This window comes from Pogona vitticeps, chromosome 5, assembly GCF_051106095.1.
Source record: "Pogona vitticeps strain Pit_001003342236 chromosome 5, PviZW2.1, whole genome shotgun sequence".
Taxonomy (NCBI): Eukaryota; Metazoa; Chordata; class Lepidosauria; order Squamata; family Agamidae; genus Pogona; species Pogona vitticeps.
The window spans coordinates 187,235,500-187,257,883 of NC_135787.1; the positions used below are offsets into that span (position 1 = coordinate 187,235,500).

The window sequence follows — 22,384 nt, forward strand, 5'->3', positions numbered from 1 at the left end:
GTTACAGAACATGGTTTCCAGCCCCCTCTTGCCCTCCTCTGAACTTGTTCCAGGTTGTCTTCTTCACAATGACCTTTCTTGTACCGCTTCTTGCTGAGACACAGAACACTGTTAGCCTTACATACAAAGAAGGAACGGGACCAGTGAATAGAAACTTTACTTGTTATCTGCTATAATCCTTTGGCAAACTTTGTACTCATACGTTCTTGTCATCCATGATTTCACGGAGTTTGCAGAAGCTTCAGATGAGGCTGCCTTGGAAGTGGTTAAAAAGCTACCCCTGAATGAAGTATGGATGAGAGCCGCTGTGGGATTTTGATCAGCAAACCGCAATGCCTCCATAATCATCACATATCCTTGAGCATTCTTTCTATGTCCCAAATCTGGTTTATGCTAAAACTAACAAACAAACAAGCAAACAAATAAACAAAAGACCCACCCCCAAGATGGCCAAGCATCCATCCATACGTGGGTTCTGAAGAACACTTTATTTATTTATTTATTTATTTATTTATTTATTTATTTATTTATTTATTTATTTATTTATTTATTTATTTATTTATTTATTTATTTATTTATTTATACCCCGCCTATCTGGCCCACCGGGCCACTCTTTATGCCAGGCCCCTGACATTTTATTAGCCCAGCATCAGGCCAGTAACTGGGTGACACTGGGGGAAAACTGTAGACAAGCTCTTCTCATGATATTATCTGGATCTGAGTTTTTCCCCGCTAGACTGTGTTTTTTTTTTTTAAAAAAAAGCAGCCATAACATCTATTTGATATGCCAGCATGAGAAGTGTGACTAAGCAGAGTGCTATCAAAGCATTTCAAGACTGCCATGCCTTTAATTAAAAGCTTCCTGTTCAACACAGCTTATACAAGGGCTCCTGACAAGCCCTTTCAGATGACAATGAGTTACTGCTGAGGTGTCCCTTGACAGCAATTTTAGTAGGCAAGTAGACTTCATGTGACAAAGCAATTGAATTACTGGGCTTTTATTCATGATGTCATTATTCTCCTTCATACTGAAATAGAAGGCAGTTTTAAATGAATGTTGCTTGGATCTGTACTGAACACCAACTCACCTCTAAACGTTCTAGAAGCTTGGTTAATGTAGCACTTTGTCATGGCATTGAAGCTACGTTTAAACTTTTTTGTGATGGTGGAAGAGAAGGCCTCCGTAATGCAAGAGGGCCCAAATGGGGAAAGAACCTTCATTCATTTTGATTAAATTACAGGGTTTTTTTTAAAAAAATGATCCTCTTGTAGGGAACAACACAATGTACATGATTTATTTTGTTTATTTATTCAAAACACTCGCATGCCACCTTTCTCCTAACAGACCCAAAGCGGCTTATAAAGTTACAAAACAAAGTCACAAACTTTATGAAAGTGACAACATTAAAAGTGAAATCATAAATTTATTGTAATATTTTTAAAAATTAGACCAATATCATTTTAGAACTCATAAGAGTAATTTTTAAAAGTAAAACACAGAATATCAATATCAGTGTTATGCCCTATGTTTTGTGCCCACTTGATCATAGATTCTTTAACCGTTTCATCTTGCATTTTAATTTCTAGCATATAATTATACATTTTCTTAACAATTTGTTCTTTTGAACCCAATAAAAGTTTATCAAAAATCATTTGCTCTGAGTAGAAACCCTCTATTTTATCTTTTGTAGACATATTAACAGAAAAGTAATCAGCTGCATCCTGTCATGTTTTCTCATATCTGACAGTTAACCCTGCAAGTTCCTATTGGCCGACACTACACACAATCTGATTTTATTATATTCTATTATGCAAATATAACTCATTTATTATCATATATACATATATCATATATACATATATACATAGATATGCATGCTGAGTTGCATAATTACATATTCCAACACTGGGGGGGACACAGACACACACACACACACATACAAACCAACAGCACCTTGTGAAAGACACAGATGTAAGGATATAACTAATCCTCTTTTAGTCTTTGATTACATTGGAGTGGCCAACTTTTGCAAGTCTGGGAGGCAGTCACTGAGTTCTGTCAGATGAACAAGAGCAGCTTCAACTCAACCAGCCTCTAACACTCTTTGTTCCCCTAGAAAGCACACATTCCTGTTGTGGATTTTGTTGCAAAGGCAAACTGAGGCTGAAGACAGCCATGCCCATCACCTTAAACTCATTAGGCTTCCTTCCTTCCTTCCTTCCTTCCTTCCTTCCTTCCTTCCTTCCTTCCTTCCTATCAGAGCACTGCACAATTTAAAATTACAGATATGTATGAAATATAACATTCGAACACATTTATAATTTTAAAATTATTAGATTATTTTTGACCAGAAGCAGGCTACTTCAGTAACATTATCGCAGCCATTTACCAGACCTTCTTAATACACATGATGGGGCATAAACTGTATGCACATAAATTCTGCATGGACTGAATTTCTCTGCATTCACAGAAAATTTGTCCTATAGGCAAAAGGTGAGATAGGTGAGACTAGTAAATATTTAAAAAGCAATCAATGATTTCTAAATAAAGCCCGAACCTCATCTCTCCATCTTCCCATGAATTTTGGGGACTCTTGTTTATATTTTTTCTACACTATTCACAAAATAGTAGTGCATTGCCTGAGGAAGTGGACTTGAACTATGAAAGCTTGCTGTTGTAGTCTAATAAAGGTCTCACCTACTCCTGCATATAATTTTAAAAACCACATGGCTTTTTCATATTTTTTTTCTGATCTTAAATTAATTGATGTGTCATCACCCATTTTCACTCCTCTTTTATCTTAATCTAGTCTGGCTTTCTGTGCAAGTTATCTACATATTGATTGAACAAATTAAGGGGAAAGCAATGCAAAATATTTATTTTATGCATAGCCATAGTGAAAGCACTCTATAAGCTGGCAAAGAGCTTCGTGGCGCAGTGGTTAAAATGCTGTACTGCAGCTAAAACTGTGCTCACGACCTGGGGTTCAAGGTTGACTCAGCCTTCCATCCTTCCAAGATCGGTAAAATGAGTACCCAGCTTGCTGGGGAGGCAATGTGTAGCCTGTATAATGAAATTGTAAACCGCCCGGAGAGTGCTTGTAGCACTATGGGGCGGTATATAAGTCCAAAAATAAATAAAAATAAAATTAATACTTCTTCATGCAAGGTCAGAAATTGTTAAAGTGGTTGTGCAATGGTCTGTTGCACAAGTGGAAGGAACAAATGTAATCGTTCCCTAAGTATCTCAGAGTAAGTCTGGAACTCCTATAATCCATTACCACCAAATCCCAGAATAAGACATGATGGGAGTTGCAGTCTATCACCAGCAGAAGGATGATGCTCTGTCTGCTCCTGATTTATTTCATAAATGTGGTCAGTGTTGCTGCTGTTATCATACATAGCACATTTCTTGGTGTTACATGAATTTCAGTTATTAATGTTGTTAATGTTGGGAAATCAATAATAATTTCGGGCTGGTAAGGATGAATAAAACTCTTGGGACCCAGATGCACGCCTCAAAATCTCTCCTCTGGTAAACTCAAACATTTAGGGTTTCATTGATGGCTTGATTAACTTGGGTTTTTCATTACTCTAATCTTGCTGAGAGCATCAGGCTGAACTTTCTAGCAGATGTTAGACATGTGTACCGAATGCGATTATGGGAGATTAAAGGACCAGACAGAGCGGGCGATCCAGAGTAATCTCTTTAACAGCTTACTCCACTTTTCCCCTTCATTTATTCCATCTGTTCCACTTTGCTGAGCCAAGGCCACGCAGGCCCAGGTGGGCTGTCAGAAGCACTTTCCATGAAACCTACTCATGCATCCATCCTTTTGTCATCTGTGTGGAAGATTGCCACACTGATGCTAATGAGGATGCTAATTACCTAATGTGGTAGCCCTGGGCTGTGACAGAGGATGGCTTGCTGGGGTTCTTTGCTCCCGTTTTTACAGCATTTGGGTAGTATAAGCAACCAAAGAACGCCATATATATTTGAAGAGTTTATGTATTTATTTATTTGAACTTAGACCCCATTTTATTTGAACTTATAGCCCATTTAATAGACAACCCACAACTCTGGGTGCCTTCCAGGAAAATAACATAACTGTACAACATAAATTAAGATAATAACCATTTAAAGTAAACAAACAAAAAAAAAGCCCTCATAAAACCACCAATCTAGCAAATATTCCAAGACTCAGGATGGCGAACCATCTATAAAATTAATATTACAAAGGGGTGAGACTTGTAAAGATCTGGATAAAAAGCCAGGTTCAAAACCATGAATGTAAGCATAAATATTAAGAAATAAATTGCTTTACATGAAGGGCTGAGGTACTTAGCACCCTTCATTGGTGCTCCCCAAAGTGTGGACAATGTAAGAAAGGAAAAAATGCCTTCAGTGTTTCAGGTTCTAGAATCTAAACCACGCGACCACTATTACTTTTTTGAGCCATGCTCTTTTATGTTTTTGGACAGTTATTCCTGGATTTGTCCAAGAATTCTGGGAATTGCAGATCACAAACCCACATCCGTAGGTTTTGCCCTCTATAGAAGGGCTTAGGGAGGTTTTTTTTACTTACACCGTCAACTTCCTTGGCTTTTACACCCTGTTGATTATTTGTAAAAAAAATGTCAGTCTTGCTGATCATCAAGATCTACTATAGAGGGCACCTCCCAAAGAACTATGACTCCCAGGAATAATCGTGACAGCCTTGATGTTGTTTTCTGTTTGTTTGTTTTACAAAACAACAACAGGAAGTAAGGGTTCAGCAAATAAAAACTCAGAAAGACATTCTCTAGAGGAGCAAAGCTAATGGGTCACTGATCTGGGTTTGTGGGCTGCAATTCCCAGAATTCTTTGGAGGAGCAGTCCAAAAATGGGAAAAAGGATGTTGAACTTTCCCCCTGCTTCCAAATGGTATGTGACCTACTTGTGTGTACTTAATTACAAACACACACACACACACACAAACCTTGCTAGCCAAGGTGGCTAAGGGCCAACTGAGCTAACACTATATACAGTATCAGCTGAAGTTATGTTAAATCCAAATCCCTCCCACACATGCGATTTTGGATACTGGAGCTGCCCCGCCTCTGATCTAAACTCTGTGCCACAACAGCAGCTTGTGTTCCCGGATTGCAGCAGTGTGAATCTAGAGTAATTTAGCTCCTCTCTTGCTCTACCTCTTTTTTTTTTTTTATAACTCATCTGCCTGCAAATCTCTGGGATCAGTCAGCAGAATCCTGTTCTGCCAGCTCAGCATTTGTGCGCTGGTGGAAGAGATTTCTCTTTAAACTCCTACATGGCACCAAAGGAAAAAAGGATAGGGAGGGGGGGAAAGGAAAGAGAACATAATCTTTCATCCGAGTTGGTAGAATGGCTTTGCTATAGGGCTGAGGCTGGAGTCGGCAGGGGCAGGGAAAGCTTTTCACAGTTTCATGTACTGTATTCCGCTGGTAAATAAGGTTTTCAGATTTCATGGACTACAGATCCTGTAATTCTCCATTTTAGGAGTTCCACCTAACAGACTAAATGTGGCTCGCCTGGAAAAAAAAAAGTCCTCAACTGGAAGGCTTTGAGGCTGAGCTAGGCCTAGCTGCACCTAAGCTTCCTGTTCCTGCCCCAGTGCTAGCTGGGAGTTTTCTTTCTGAACAGGAAGCTCGGTGGGGCAAGGCCTAGCTCAGCCTCAAAGCCTTGTGGTTGAAGCCTCTCTCTCTTTAAGGGCCTGTTCTTTTGGACTGGTGGGAATGTCCTCCACCTCCAGAGCCATAAGTAGCCATTTTGGCATCCTAGACAAGCTGACCCATCTTCCACCTACTACTCCACCTTGAAACAAGGGTGCAAGCCTTCACACACAAACCCCAAAAAGGAGAAGGGGAATGTCGTGTTCCCTCAAAAGAACGTTTAGGCTTTTAAAAAAGTTAATAATAATAAAAAGGAAAATGAATAGGGCCAGGATATTTTCATAACCCTCACTAGTCGATTCGTCTCTAAATTTCAGTGCCTTCTAAAGTTCCAGTTGCTCCACCCTAGTTATGGCCCTTCTATCATCCTCACAGTCTGATAGATCTTTCTAAATAAATATTTGACTGGGGAGTATTAGTTGCATTTTAATCAGTTAGCAAATATTGCATGACTGTGGAAACCAGCTTTATGTGCTCCATTTGGGCAGGTTTACTGTGGCATCAGGAAGTTGCCATTAAACAGAGCCTGTCAAATAACTTTGCAGATTTCTCTGTCAGTGAAAGCAGCTGAGGTGTGAAAGGGCTTCAATAAGTCCTGGGAGCTGTATTTGTATCTGTATTTTGGTTTAATGTAAGAATAACTGTTTTAATGATACTGTGTTAAATCTAGCACACTGGTTAAAATCCTGTTCATAAGTCATGCCATGCAAGGCTGGTAACATCGTCGGCCACATCAATCTTTTTGGAAATAAAACATTCTCCATGTCTCTCCTGAAAGTTTTGAGACTCCCATGGAATCCCACTCATCACTGGGAAGCTGCTGACGAACATGGGATGGCAGGAGTGGGAGTATTTCCTTGCCCAAAGTTCCTGAAAATTAAAAGGGTTAAACAGAAGCCTCGGGATCTTTGGGGGAGATCCTGGAAATACTGGATGTTTGAAAAATTGCTGCTGTTGATTTAGTGCAATGTACGGCAACGGGATTTCAGACACTCTTTCTACACTCGGCTTTTAAAAACTCAGTGGAAGAGAAGAGAGAATCTCAGCTGATAACTTTTTAAAACAGTAACAAATAGCCTAATCGTCATGAAAGCAGCGTTACCTCCTCGGCCACACTAGGTGAATTTCTGCTGTGCAGCTGGTAAAGTCAGAGCCACCCCAGTTTCTGAGTCACGAGGGGCCCCTGTGTGATGCAGGCAGTCCAGGCTACCTCAGAGTAGCTTTGAAAGATGCTTTTGTATAACCAGTACTGAACATTCAACTTCCAGAGCAAGTGATTTCGGTGCATGGAAAATTCTGCCTTTTGCCCTGGAAAAAGAAGCAGCCCCTTACCAACTGATGTTATGCCCCCACAATGTTTAATGCCAGAAGCTTCTATTTGAGGCTGTATTATGTTGATAGGGGTTAACAGCTTTTGGGAATTGCTACCTTGGAGTTAAGGACGTGGTGGCGCTGCAGGTTAAACCACGGAAGCCTCCGTGCTGCAAGATCAGAAGACCAGCTGTCGTAAGATCAAATCCACATGACAGAGTGAGCTCCCATTGCTTGTCCCAGCTCTTGCCAACCTAGTAGTTTGGAAGCATGTAAAAATGTGAGTAGATAAATAGGTACCACCTTGGTGGGAAAGTAATGGCATTCTATGTCTAGTTGCACTGGCCACGTGACCACGGAAACGGTCTTCAGACAAACGCTGGCTCTATGGCTTGGAAACGGGGTTGAGCATGGCGCCCTAGAGTTGGACACGGCTGGACTAAATGTCAAGAGGAATCTTTGCCTTGGATTGAAAGGACTCTTAATCCCATAATTTGACCAGGGAGGGAGTTTCCCACTGAATTATGGGACTGGGAATCCTTTGATTCTGGAAATTCCATCCCTAGTTATCGTGGAAGAGGAACTGATTATGGGTTACCTATTACATTGGAAAGAACTAATCCCAAGTGCTGAGATTCATTTCATCCTTAGTGCATGCTGATTAAATCTTGGGCTACTTACAGTGGCTACGATGGCGGGTGAATCCTGCAAAAGGAAGTCCAAGCATAACTTTCCCCAGTCCTACAGTTGATAGTGAATCTATTTGGAAACACACTCTAAGCTGATTAGCCTCATCCCAGCCTTGTGGCTTTTCTTGGAAATCCAAAGCTGCCAATCTGAAAAAGCACACTTTTAAAACAGTATTTACCTTTATGTATAGCTTGGCCATAAAACCTAAGAGCCTTTGTGTCTCTCTCATAAAACTGCAATTCCTCCCCAGGTCTCTTCTTCACACCCTCCAGAACACTGTCAATAAAACCAAAAAGAAAACGGAAATAAAAATAAAACCTTGAAGAGCAACGTATTTATTTCAGTGTCCGCTTTCATGGATTACAAACCACCTCCTTAACCGTTTCAGTCAGGCATTCATGTGTGGAGAAGTGGCTTGCAATCCAGGAAATACCATCCTGAAATCAATCCTTTTAGTCTTTAACACGGCAATATTTAGGTTTACATTTTTGTTTTCATTATGGATACTGAGAGAGATCAGCACAGCTTCCTCTCTGGAACCTGTTGTAAGTCTTCAAACATAATTAAATGTCATACAGAGGAATGGCAGGGTCTTTTCTCAGTCAACTCAGACTGCAGGACATGAAACAATGGGCTCAAGTTATAGGAAGCCAGATTTAAGCTGAATATCAGGTAAAACCTCTTCACTGTTAAAGCAGTACGATAAATGAACCAATTACCTGGAGAGGTGCAGAGTGTTCCAACACTGGACGGCATTCAAGAAAACCTTCTTGGCTCCATTCAACTTCACTATTCTATTGTTCACTTGGTGATTTCTGTGCATCAAGTAACTATGATGTAAACCGCCCAGAATTGTGCTTTGCACCAATCAGGTGGTATACAAATCTAAGAAATAAAATAAATTAACAGGGACATACAAGCTGGCGAGGCCAGGGTTTGTAGGCAGCCGTAGCTGCTATGCAAATATACAGGCGATGCCATGCCCAATTGTTAAAAAAAAAATTAATATCTCTCTTTTTGCAGTGCCTCAAGCAGAATCCATGTCTTTCTCATTACAGTGGCTTATTCCTTTTCACTGAAACGAGAACAGGAAGCCGTACAGATACATAATTAAGAAATGCAGAACAACAACTGGCACGAATGTGCGAGGAAAACAATGCAGAATTCATCTCTCCAAGGACGAGATGGGGAGAAAAGCTTCAAAAGTGTCGTGCCATCTGAAGACAATGGTCCTTCTTTTTTGCTTTCTTTTCTTTCGACTGTCTAGACAGTGGGTTTAATGTGGTCTGCCTCACAAATGTGAATCCGGGCATTAGGATGTGCCAGCTGATGCCAGGACCAAAGCAGAAAACAGTCTCCGTTTGGGGGGGGGGATGCAGTGGAGGTTTAGTGAATGCTGTGCCAGCTGCAGCTCTGGTGGGTCAAGGGGAGTGTGGTTGGTTGGGAGGATGAGAGCCCCAATATTTGGCCTTTATTTCTCATTGTCCTTAAGAGCAACTTGCCATCGCGGGATTTAATTTTGGCAAACCTAGTGACTGACTCGAGGGCGACTTTATGCCAGGCAGAAAAGAAGAGGACAGGTGCATAAAATGTGTACACGTGCATGCATGTTCATCTCTTTATCTCTGCTGGCAGGATAGTTCAGTGGTTTAGGTAACTGGCTGTGGAGCCAGAGGTTGGGAGTTCAATTCCCCACTGTGGCTCCTGGGGGAAAAGCCAGCCTGTGTTGCCTTGGGCAAGCTGCACAGTCCCAGGGCACCCCCAGAAAAAAAGAATGGCGAACCACTTCTGATTACAATCTACGTGGAAAACTCTGGAATGCATTGCCACCGGTCAGAGTTGATTTGAAGGCCTCTCTTGAATTTCCTACCTAGATCTCTGTGCATATTTAGAAAGGTAGCTGACGTGTGGCGAGGTGAACATTTTGGACTCAAAAGCCCAGAATCCTCCAACCAGCATGACCAATGGCTCTGGAAATAAATAGAAATACAACTATATCTCATCCTAGTGGTAAAGACTACAGGACCAGTATGTGCCAGATCAGCTGTACAGCCGCTTAATGTGAGGACCGGTCCAAGCCATTTTGCTGCCTGAGGCAAATGGCAAGATGGGGGCCTCTGTCCGGTCCATGCACAGACCTTAACTAGGCTGGCAGCTGAATCACATTTCAGACTGACGACAACAGAATGTCCTGCACCACGCCTTAGGAAGCCAACTAGCTGTGTGCATAGATGGGCCCACACGGATGTGCAGGGGGCAGAGCGTCGCCTCACCTGAGCTAATGAAAGAGGACCATTGATAGGTAACTTTTAAATCTGCACTCTTCTTTCTGGTGGGAGAAGGATGTACTACAGCAGTGGTCCCTAACCTTGGGCCTCCAGATGTTCCTGGACTACAACTCTCAGAAGCCTTCACCACCACCTCTGCTGGCCAGGATTTCTGGGAATTGAAGTCCAAGAACATCTGGAGGCCCAAGGTTGGGGACCACTGCATTACAGGACAGCAGCTAACATTGCAGGTAGACTTACCCACCGGGAGTTGCTCCGAATGCAATTTCACGAAGGAAATTAAAACCTTGACAGGAAATCATAGCGTCAAGCATCAAGACAGTCACAGACATGGTGTAGGGAAAACGACACAAACCTCCAACGATCCCTAGCTCACACCCAAGCAATTCCAGAGAGTTGGTAATTCCCATTCTATAGGCTTCTCATTTTCCCACTGTTATTTCTCTTCCTACAAGCTTTCTGCGAGTAGAACTATCATTGGGGATACACTGAGACAATCTGTTGTTCTCTGCTGTTGCGTCACTTCCAATTTATGGCAACCTTTGCAAATTTTTCAAGGCACATAAGATGTTCAAGGAATGGATTACTATGAGAACTGCTGGACAGCTCAGAGGTTTAGGTGTCTGGCTGCAGAACAAGAGGTTGGGAGTTCGATTCCCCTTTGGCCCTCCTTGACATGGACTAGGCTTGATGATCCATAGCGTCCCTTCCAGCTCTGCAGTTTTAGGATGATGATGATGATGAACATCCTCCAGTGATTTTTCTATGACTGAGTGGGGATTTGAACCAGGTCTCCTGAGTCCCAGTTCCCCACTGTTTCTACTACATCACCCTGGCTTTCTGAGGACGTACGTGACAAGAATTGTTCAAAGAGCATCAATAAGTTGGTGATATGCTTCCATAAGAATGTATTGCTAGACTATTTTCCTTCTGAATAAATAGGGGGAAATGACTGGAGAAAGGAACCAGACCTTCTGGCCTCCTTCTCCAAAACGTGAAACAATCCAAGCAGGAGAAGACTGAAAGTCCTAGGACCTTAAGAGAGCGGCTGAGGAACAAAGATATTTTCAAGAGAGATTAGAGCAAGACAATGGTTTGTTATCACACTACATGAGTTAATTGGTTTGCCTAGTGCTGAGATGTTTTACAATCTGGAAGTAACAGCCAGTTCCTTCTTTCAGAAACATTCTTGAAGCACCTGTTCTCTTAGTAACTGCTTGGTATGGTGTTTCTCCTTTTAGCGTATTTAGCAATGCACATTATTTCTTCTGTCCCACAAGAAACATTTGTTCAGGATGACATTTAAAGGTCCCCTCCCATGATTTTAATACACCTGTGGTCTTCTAACCCTGGCCAGGTAGCTCTTCCCTGTGCACATAAAGAACAGTATGTGAAAAACAGCAAGACCTCTGATTTTAATTTATTTGCAGACAATATGTACAGGAATATGTTTGACTCTGGAGTGGCAAATGAGTGGCTTTTTAATATGTTTTTAGCTCGGACTCTGCATGTTGCGGGTGGCGGGGAGGGCCTCTAGGAAACCTAGACTCTTGCCATGGTTTGATCTGGTTTGTCTTAGGGAAGCCCCAGTTGCCCCACCCTAGTTATGGTTCTCTCCCCCTTTCAGCTTGACCAGTGTCAAAAGGCTTGTTGCGAAGATAACATGCGGAGAAGCATAGCCGTCTACACCACCACGGGCTCACTGTAGCAAAGACAGGGCATATCAGTTTAATTTATAAAGGTAAGGAGCCTCCTTCCGAGGTTGGTAAATTGAGTACCCAGCTCGCTGGGTGAATGTATAGACTGCATAATTAAATTGTAAACTGCCAAGAGAGTGCTTTAAGCATTATGCGGCAGTATGTAAGCAGCATGCTTTTAAAAATGTTTTGAGTGATTTAACAACATCTGTTTCTTTTGGGCACATCACAAGAGAACAAAACTCACTGTAAGAGACAATAATGCTAGAAAAAGTTGAAGGCAGCAGGGAAAGAGGAAGGCTGGACATGAGATAGATTAATTCAAAAAAAGCTAAAAAGACAGTAACTTATAGTATAGAATCAAATAAACCTATCATTCAGAATCCTAATGTTATAAGGTTTGTGTGACGTGTCGCAGCTGAAGAAGTGCCAAGGTGCCTCTTGGACATGGGCCTGATGATGCACCCCGTTGGATAGCCAAGATACATCCTGGCATGTTGTCAATTAGCCACAAGAGGCTACACAACCCTCACTTGAACACCAGGAGGATTCTAGCCAGCATACCAAAAAACCAAGCACTGTTTTAGACCAAGTTCAAGTCTTAAAAAGCACAGCAAAGGAAAAATGGAGATAAAGTACAATACCCACCATTAAAAGACCCTTCCGTGGCAGCCTGTTTGTGGCCAAAGTTCTATGTACATTTTTTTTTAAAAAAAGTCTTTGCCTGCTGGCAGAGGGCGAACATCCTAGCCTTGAATAGGTTTTCCACAGCCTGGGAGCAGCCCTTACTTCATGTGCCTGTGAGGTTGTTGTGACAGAGAAAAAGGCAGTCGCCATATGAACCAGGATCCCTAAACTGCTCAACTCTCATGTGTTAAAATAAGATTAATCTGTCAGTTTTGGTTTCTGTGGGCACTATCTTCTCCTTGTCACACAGCCAAAAACCGATTTGTGGTGTAACCCTTTCTAGTGCTGTATTCTTCCCATTCTACAAATACAAGGGGAATCGTTTGCTGTGGTTCTTTACATGGTATCAAGTTGCTTCTGGCCCGTGGTGACCCTAATAGGGTTTTCGCAGTATACAAAATGTCTGAGGTGTGGTCTAGCATTGCCATCCCCAGTGAGTTCCCACGGCCTTGGGGCAATCTGAACCCTGGCCTCCAGATTCCAACACTCTGTACACTGTACCACCCTGGCTGTCAGAGGAAGGTTAAACCAAAGCTTAAAGGAAATGCCTGTTCAATTACTACAATCTCTTTCCAGCAGTGGAATGACGCCGGAGATCTGTGTCTCAGGAATCAGATCCATAAAACGGATGTGTGCTTGCCATTCTGACACCCCAAGCAAGCGGCATGAAATGGACTTTTGCCTGAGGAGGATACTTCTACCTCACCCCAGAAAGGCGTCACGGTACTGCTGCCATCACCACTACTGCCTCCAAAGAAAGAAGCGACAGAAGGTCCATACAGGTATTAGTAATGGTGGGTGGGCTACAGTGATGAGAAGACTCATCCTATAAGAAGAAAAAGAGGGGATGAGATAGAAGCCATAGGCCTGACTCCCTTATCAGAACTTGGCTCCCTCCAGACCTTTTAGATCTTCACTGAATGCTGGGCAATTATCTCGGCAAACTTGCATAGTAAATTTATGCTTGATGTCCATAGTAAAGGTAAAGGTTCCCCTTGACATTAGTCCAGTTATGTCTGACTCTAGGGCATGATGCTCATCCCTGCCTCCAAGCTGTAGAGCCAGAGTTTGTCCGTAGACAGTTTCTGTGGCCACATGGCCAGCGCGACTAGACACGGAACTCCGTTACCTTCCCACCATGGTGGTACCTATTTATCTACTCACATTTTTACATGCTTTAGAACTGCTAGGTTGGTAGGAGCTGGGACAGGCGATGGGAGCTCACTCCGTGTGGATTCGATCTTATGACGGCTGGTCTTCTGACCTTGCAGCACAGAGGCTTCTGCAGTTTAACCCGCAGCGCCACTACCTCCCTTTGCTGTCTATGACCCACTGCAAGACATGATTCAGTACAAGAGATGGCAGTGAGAAAAAGCATGGACTATTATACACAGATGTGTTTTACCCTGGGACGAAGCACCACTTCTAAATACCTGCTAAGTGTATCATCCACTTTGTGATACTAGGTAATCTGTAGCTCCCAGTTGGCTTTATATCCAATATGAGATTTGAACTACTCAGCTAGCGCTCTGCAAAATGGATGGACCAAATGCGGCCCTTCAGAGGTTGTTGAATTGCAGATTCCATCTTCCTTCACTGTTATTTCTGCTAGCTAGGGATGATGGCCGCTGCAGCAGCACAGCATCTCAATGGCCAAATGTTGCTCTCTCTCTTTCTCTCTCTCTCTCTCTCTCTCATTTTTAAATTGCCTCTGAGATGACAAAAGTGTTATTGTATCCCGAATCCACCTTTCCGCCAACCTGTAAAAACCCAGCCACAAATATGATCCAACAAATTCTTCTTTCTTTTCAAAAAGATTTTTTTTTTTTGAAAAAGTTATACTTCTGAGAAATCTTCCATTATCTCCCCAACTTGGCCCTCTCTTTTCTTGGCTCTGGGCATTCACTGATGGATCAAATAATATCAAAGCATTCCTCCTCCGTCCATTTCAGGTCGAATCACAAAGAGATTGTGTTCCTTCTTTTGAGCCACACCAAAAAAAATGCAGCAAGGCCAGTCACGAAATAATTTCCTTATCACTGAATGTGCTGTTTTGGTCAACAAAAGCTGAGAATGAATAGCTTACTAGGCTACCTGGGAAAAAAAAACACATTCCTTCATGGTTCCACCTTGTTTTACCTGAGCTAAACTTTACCTGGAACATCTCTCAAGGCTGTTTTAGACTGGATTATGACAAACACTTCAAAAAACCCAGAAAAGTGCTCCGTGGTGATGGCTTTTATTTGCTGTACAAATGCTGATATTTACTCTACCATCCTACAGTAAAAGCAAGGAGAAATCTAGATTTCAGGGGATTACCCCTAGGGGTCAAAACGTACGGCACTTACCCTTGTCTTCTGGCAAACATGGACATCACTCCTCCTTCTGCTCCCAAGGAGATCCCCAAACTGGAGTCCCACAAACAGAACTGCTAATTGATGGCCTGGCCAGACATCACGTCTTAGCATCTAGCCAGCCAAAATGACTGGAAGGGGGGATTTAGGATTCTCTTTGACGCTCTGGCCTCTACTTCCTCCTGTACTTTTTGTTAGACGTATGCTCTCAGGGTTTGCCTATCAGTCTCACAAATCTCTATAGGTCAGGATGACAGATTGACTGGCCTAAGGCCACCCATTTCATGGCACAGTGAGAACAAGAACCTTGATCTCCCAACTTTGAGTTCAGCGTTCCAACCACTGAACGATTCTGGCTTTCTGTGTTTCGAGCAATTAACTGCCAGCATACCTGACTTCTGGCCATGGTGGTTGGAGATGATGGAATCTGGAGTCCAACACAGCTAGAAGGGCATGACTTGAGGAAGGCTTGGCTAGTAGCTCGGGGCCTCCTTGTAAGGCCAAAGACAAGTTCCTTAAAGACAGGGTTTTCTTTCTGTAACAGCAATGAGAAAAACTGTTGGGTGAGAATTAGGATGTGTTTCGTTTTCATTTTGACCCCAAGTCCGAGAATCCTTTGTTCTGGGAGTTCCACCTGTCGAGTAGACTCCTGAACTGTGCTCACCTGGAGGAACACCTGGATGGGAGAAGCTTCATGGCCCAAGATAGGCCAAACCTGGGCCTAGTTTCTTGTTGAGAAGGAAAGTTGACCCCAGAAGCTGCATCTGTTTCTAGCAGGAAAGGAGGGCAGAGCTCAACTTCTCCTGGATCATGAGGCCTTACAACCTAGCCTTTGTCCGAGAAAGCACAGTTCAGTGTCTGCCTGGCAGGTAGACCTTCCAGAACAAAGAATTCTCACGAGGATGCACCTTAGTGAGAATACATCACCTTGACGACGTTATAGGAATCAAGTAGCCAAAAATGTTGACTGAAGGCCTACAGTCTTGGCTTCTGCCTCCACCAGTAGCTAAGGATCCTTTGCCATATCTTTTTACAGAGACAGTGATGAGCCCTCACCAACATCTACACCTCCATCCCAGTTAAGAAGACACAGCTGACTGGTTGAAACATTGGCAACCTTGATTACAAAAAGCGGATCCTTTCCCTAACACCGGGTCTCTGGATGAACATACCTCAGACGAAAGGGAAATGAAACTCCCTTGAGCCAAAGGAAACCTGCTTAGAAGATAGGAAATGTTTCTGAGGTTAATGAAGCTTAATGAGCAATCAAGCACAAGGACTGTATTGATGAGCCCATTTTCGAGTAGTAACGTGCTGGAAAGGAAAACGTATTTGATAACTGTTTCCTAATAAATGTTGATACTGATGGCCTTGTAATCTTCTTCTGACTCAGTTGGTACATTGAACATTTTGTTTCCTTTAGATTAATTTCCGTTTCATACCTAATTGCAGTCTGGGTTATGTTATGTCATGTTATGCAGAAAGATACTCCCAGAATGGTGTGTCTGTGTTTAATTAATATGGCTCTGGCCTTACTTCCTATTGGTAATATTTCAAAAAAGAAACTGCTGTGGCCCTTTCCAGGAATCATAGTTCTTCAGGAGCCTCTATAGAACCTAAAGGATAGCAAGACTAATGCTCCCGGGAAGCACCATAGAAGCTTCCTTATCAAAAGGAAGTAATGCCAAAACGAGGCCCTGGTCCAGGTGAGTGAAATTTAAGTATCTGTAGGTAGGGGGTCTATGAGCTAGAACTCCCAGAATTCTGCTTGGAGAATTCTGAAAGCTGAAGTGAAAAGAAAAAGGCACATTCCTATTAATTAAATCCAGAAACAACAAAGAGATGTTGGGGCACCTTAAGGATTAACATTTGAAGAAGTAAGTACCTCAGATGTTTATGCTAATAAAACTGATAATCTTTGAGATGCATCTGAAGAAGTGGGGTACGGTCCACCACATGTCATGCCAAATAAAACTTGTTAGACCTTAAGGTGCCACAACAAGAAGCTTTGTGGTTTCTTGGTACTGTACTGTAATTAAATCTAAATACTGCAAAATTGCTGTGAAACCACTTGAACTCAGTAGTGTTTGTTGTAACAAGAGTGGCAGTGCTAGTAGCAAGTGATCCACAACATGGAGGAGTTGTAGCAAACAGGCAGGGGGAAAAAAACAGCTCAAATGCATTTTCCCCGTTGTCTTTTCTAGATTTACATGTAGGTTTGTACTCCTGTACTACTTCCTTCTTTCTCTGAAGTCATTCCGTGCTTTCTCTTCCTGTTCCTTAGAAAGACACAGATAACTGCTGCCAATAGGTCTTGCACATATGGAAGCCATGCCTGCTTGACATGCAGCAAAAATGGAGCCACTAGAGCCGCATCCCCCTGAGCAATAACATTGTTACTGGCCAGCCACAATGCCAGCCTGCAACTGACAGGATGATGATGTTGTTTTTTGCCTGGAGTTCTTGCTCTAGCAGTTCCGGTTTTGTCGAGTGGGTGAGGACTCTTCTGCTGTGGTCCCAACACTGCCAGTACCTGAGAAGCCTTCTTAGCTCACTAGCAACAGAAGCCCTAATGTGGTTTAAAAAGTGGCTCGCTGGTGCCCCTTTAAAACCAGAGTTGGGTTTGCATCATGTGCAGCCATAGGAGTCACTCTAGATTTCATCTGATTTTTTCCTAGAAATGTAGTTTCAGCCTCAGTCTAATAAGGGAGAGCAGATTTTGGTTGAATGAGAAACTTTTTTTTTTACAGTAAAAGCAGTTAAAGAAATGGAATCAGTAGCTTGGAAAGAGGAGAACAGATTGGAGAATGCTGGAAGATACCTTATCTGTGGATGTTCTGCACGAAGCATACAGTGGGCAGGATGGAGAGAAAAAAAGGATCAGCCTTTTGCAGGTCTGATAGCTGTACAGAAGAATGACTTTCATCCGGTATAGGTGACAGGTTAAAACAGATCTTCCCTATAGCTCTATAATTCTATTAATATCCCAACAGTTTTCTGCAGAAGAAACACACCATACACAAAATATTTGACCACCAAATATTCATCTCCTTGGGATTTGAATTAATTTGATTTTCTCCCTTCTATGAGTACAGTATTTTGAGTTAGATCAGAGATATACAACCTCGTCCCTCTCCAGCCAGGAGTTCCCAACCTTGGGTTCCCCCCAGATGTTCTTGGACTAAAACTTCCAAAACCCGTCACTACTAGTTGTGCTGGCCAGGATTTGTAATCCAAGAACACCTGTGGACCCAAAGTTGGGGACAACTGCTGTATGTTATTCTCAGGGGCGTCTTGGCCCATCCACAGGCTTTCTCCTATTTTTCGCCAACTTCATTGTTGTGCCTGGATTTCTGGGGAAGAAGTGGATAAATGTTTTTCCCCTTGTGCTTTGCATGGAAACAGGATCGCTTTCCATGCAAAGAGAGTGGATCCGCAGAGAGCCATAAACTTGTGTACGAGTATGTAAGGTGTGTGCAGGTGAAGAACCAAAGAGAGAGAGTTAGGACGCAAAGATGGAGACCAATAGAAGCAGAGGAACTATGGGACTTTGTATTTCTGGCTATAAGCCCTCATTGTGAGAAATTCAACTCTTGAACTCTGAACTTTTTCAACTATGCTTTCAGTGAGTTGAGAGAAAACATCTGCTGCTGAGGGAGTAGAGCAAAGGGGATTAAGAAGACCCTACTACGAGGATTCTCCTGAGCAAGCAGATTCCACACTTGTCCACTAAGTGAGGGAAGACCCACTAAGTGCATTCCATACTTCACAATAGGTGATAAGGACCATATATCTAGGGGGGAAACAAAGAAACATCTAATGCGCATGCTCAGCTAGCAACCTTCCCAAAATGAATATAAAAAGAGGGTCCGGGCAACCATCATTTGTCTGCTGAGACCAAAAGGCTTTTGGAACCACCTACTTTTTCTTTGGAACGTGGAAGATGCAAATAAAGAATTCTTCTCTCTTTGGTGAGTATGTATGTGGTGGGAATGTGTTGAATGTATGAAAGCCCTTTTATTAGAATTGTAATTAATAGGTAATAAAGTATAACTGTTTTGCATTTATTAAGGTGTCTTGTGAGGTCCTTTGCTGTTTAATATTGTTCTTCTTGGATTATAGAGATCTAGTAGTCACCCTTTTAAGGACAGCTCCTCAGCCAAGCATCAGACATGGCCCCTGGAGACAAAAGAGGTTAGATGTACTAAAAGATAGCACCTGAAATACCTTAGGAGAATGGGAATTATCTCCCCTTGGGAATGACCCATTTAGTCATCGTAAGACAGAGCAAAAGGAGGTAAAATCCTGGATTAAAGCTGGTGTGTGGGTGAACAGGCTGCTTACCTTGTGTGAACTGGAAACACTGATCCACAGAACTTAACCCTTGTACACATCCCATTGATTCAGGCCTTCTGGACCACACCTGCATTCAAGCTTATTCAGACGTGGGTCCCAATGACTGTATGTGCCAGCTGTGGGAACGGAATGAGTTACAGGGATGCGATTAACGTGTGGCTTTGTGGTTTGTTTGTTCTGTGAAAAGAGACCCTTGGAAAATAGGAGCAGCCCCAGGACTATGTTGAGTGGGATTTTAACTCTTCCTCTCCTTTTCCCAGTCTTGTAGGGGGGGGAACAATGCCATCATTGTAGTTCCTCCAAACTCCCCTTTGGATGCAAAGAATATTTTTAGAAAAGTCTCTCTTCTGGATTCTGGTAGAGAGACGTATTTACTGTACTTCCTTCTTCCCCTCCTCAAAAGAGATTGGTTCAGCTTCCATATAGCTGGCATCGGCATAATAAAATCTGGGTATGTTGATTTCGTAATAGAATGAGATCATGCTTCATTTGGGATTTAGGAATGCAGGCTCAGTTAGTTTAATAGGCCATGCTCAGGGTGGATGCCTCAAACCTCAAGATGATGCAACAGCAGCTTAGAGAGGGTTAAGGATGAAGAGCCAACGTTGCTTCCCTAGTCTAGGAACAGGTGCTTTTTCCAGGATGTGTTGTCTACTGTTACATGCTTTGCTTCCCTATTGTCAAAGACTACAATTCCCAGACCCCCCCAGCCAGCATGTCTTCCAGAAAATGGCTGCTTATGAGTTGCTGCTGAATATCTGTGGAATAGCATTAGGACACGTGTGTATGTGTGTTTGTGTGTGTGAGATCCTGCATTTTTGAATATTTTCCTGAATTTTTTTAAAAAGGGAGACGGTTTTGTCAATATAAAACCGTCACGGCATAGAGAAAAGTGCTGTAGACTATTTTTTTTTAAAAAAAATAGTTTTAAACAAGAGAAACAGTAAAACTCCTGAATCCTAATCTGTTTCTCTATCCATTAAGCCACAATAGGTGCCAAGAAATTCTTAGCAAGCTGTAATAAATTAGCCTCTCCTTTTTAATCCTTTATGGCCTCCTTTTTAAAAAGGTGGCTTGTCTGACCTCATAAGCTATTTGACTGTTCTGAGCTCGAAAAGCTGGTCCTGTGGTTAAAATTATCTCCAGATGGGAAATACTGTATTTTTCTTTTCAGATTTCAATTCCCACTGGTTGTGGAATTCTGGGAGTCGTGGTCCCAAAATGCAACGCTTCTCATCTCGGAATTGATGACCTGTTTTTAATGTAGGCAAATCGAAACAACTGTATTACGGAAGCCGGAGGAAAGTGCCCAGCTGTTTGGGGGGTGGGGGTGGCTTTGTAGAAGAAACTGTCGTTGGCCATGGGGAGAAAGAAAAAGGGAGACCTAGGGAAAGTTTTGAGGGCTGTCTTCTTCCAATCCTTGGGTCCTACAACCAAGAATAATCTTGCATCCTTGGAGATAAAGGGGAAACACAGCAGATAATTCATGAAGTGTTGAAGGAGAACCCAATCAGTCACTGTTTTTTTTTAAGAGAGGACCTTCCAAAGATGGAGGCTCAAGTCATGGGACTTGTGGTCAAGTTGAACTTCAGTTGCATCGTTGATTCGACTTGTTCTCCCTCCCCCAATGATTCAGATTTAACTTGTGACTCAGAACCTACCTACCCGTCCCTTTTTTTCCTATTTTTGATAGGGACTCAGACTTGAGATTTGGATCCGAAGGCTTGCCAACATCCTTGAGACCTTCATAATTAGGGAGGGTCTGCCCAGTGTTGGAAAATAAAGAGGGTCCTGCTTTAGCAAATGCTGTAAACTTTGCAGGAAAGGAAGAACTTTATTCCTTTTTAGCCAATAATAGTAATGTGGGTGGGGTGGAAGGAACAGTCGATGTTTCATAACCGAGCAATACAACGTCTCAAATGCAATTTATGAAGAACATTTAGGATTTATGCTAGCGGAGTACAGCGGTCTAATATTAAGTTTATGACTATTCAGTGCGGCTATTATGAATTTATGATGGTTAACTGCTCTGGTAACTTTTAAGGAAATAAAAATAAAAAGCTTCCATTGATGGCTTCAGGAAAACTATTCAGAGGGAGTGCAGGAAGGAAATGACCACACCCTTTAAACTTGTTTACAGAAATCCCTACAACTGCTCATGGTGGTAGCCACAGGTAAGGTTTCAACCAGAGGGAAAGAAAATGGTAAGGGAATCAGGTGGAAGGGAAAAACAGCAGCAACAGCTTACTGGCTTCTTAAGAACAGAATGAAAGTAAAGCAATTAAGACCCTGTTCACACCAGGCAAATGCTCCCCAGTTTTAACATTACTTTTCATACCTCTGTTGTACCAAATCACAGTTCCATGATGTACATATACTGGGTCAAACGTTCCCATTTGTTTTAACATTACCGATTCATATCCTCCATTATGGTCATTAAGGACGTATCACTAGAGACCAAAAACAAGACACCAAGATTGTTCACATTATTGTATTCCTGGATGTATGGCTGGAAGCTGACAAGAAAGCTGACAAGAGGAAAATTCATTCTTTTGAAAAATGTGCAGAAGGAGAGACATTCAGAAAGACAAAAAAAAAAAAAGAGTGGATCCTAGATCAAATCAAGCCTGAACTTTCTCTAGAGGCAAAAATGAAGAAACTGAGGCTGTCCTACCTGAGAAGGAAAGATTTTCTCGAAATGACAATAATGCTGGGAAAAGTTGAAGGCAGCAGGAAAAGAGGAAGACCAAATTTGATTGGATTGACTCCATCAAGATACAGGCTTGAGTTTACAAGAGCCAGACAGGGCTGTGGAGGACACAACATTTTAGAGATCATCCATTCATAGGGCTGCCAAACTTGATGACATGTAATAACAACTTATCCTTCATTTTCAGTCATGAAGGTAAAAGTGGAGTATTCATCTAGCTACTCTTAAACCTTATTCTCCTTCTAGCCAGATTTCTGCTTTTGAGATGTTCAAATAATTGTTTCTATTGTTGTTCTTAGTGTTATAAAGATGACATAAAAGGAAGAGGAAATGAGGCAGGTGGTTTTAATGCCGCTAATGATGCCCTCCTCAAAATATATATTTTTTGCATCCCTTATTGCCTGTATACATTTCCTTTGTGCAGGTTTGTGTTTCGTTGTTTGTTTTCAGGGTATGGGTCAAGAGCAATATTTCCTGAAAGTGATTTCCTTTTCTTTAATTCCTGCCTTGACTGTTCATTAACCACATCTTTACTGAGATTTAATTGTTCTGTGTGAAGATTTTGTGGTTGCCCTGTACTTTTTGAGGAGGAAAGAGGGT

General features: G+C 42.2%; 1 long non-coding RNA gene across 2 annotated transcripts; it reads left to right on the plus strand.

Annotated features, from left to right (window-relative positions):
- The first annotated feature begins 361 nt into the window (after positions 1-361).
- On the plus strand, positions 362-22,342 carry LOC144583172 (uncharacterized). Of its 2 annotated transcripts, XR_013536820.1 has the most exons (3): positions 362-13,146; positions 15,755-18,689; positions 20,249-22,342. It is a non-coding gene; the product is annotated as an uncharacterized LOC144583172 (long non-coding RNA). The 2 variants fall into 2 exon arrangements; XR_013536819.1 differs by having other exon boundaries at positions 15,755-22,342.
- The last annotated feature ends 42 nt before the right edge of the window (positions 22,343-22,384 follow it).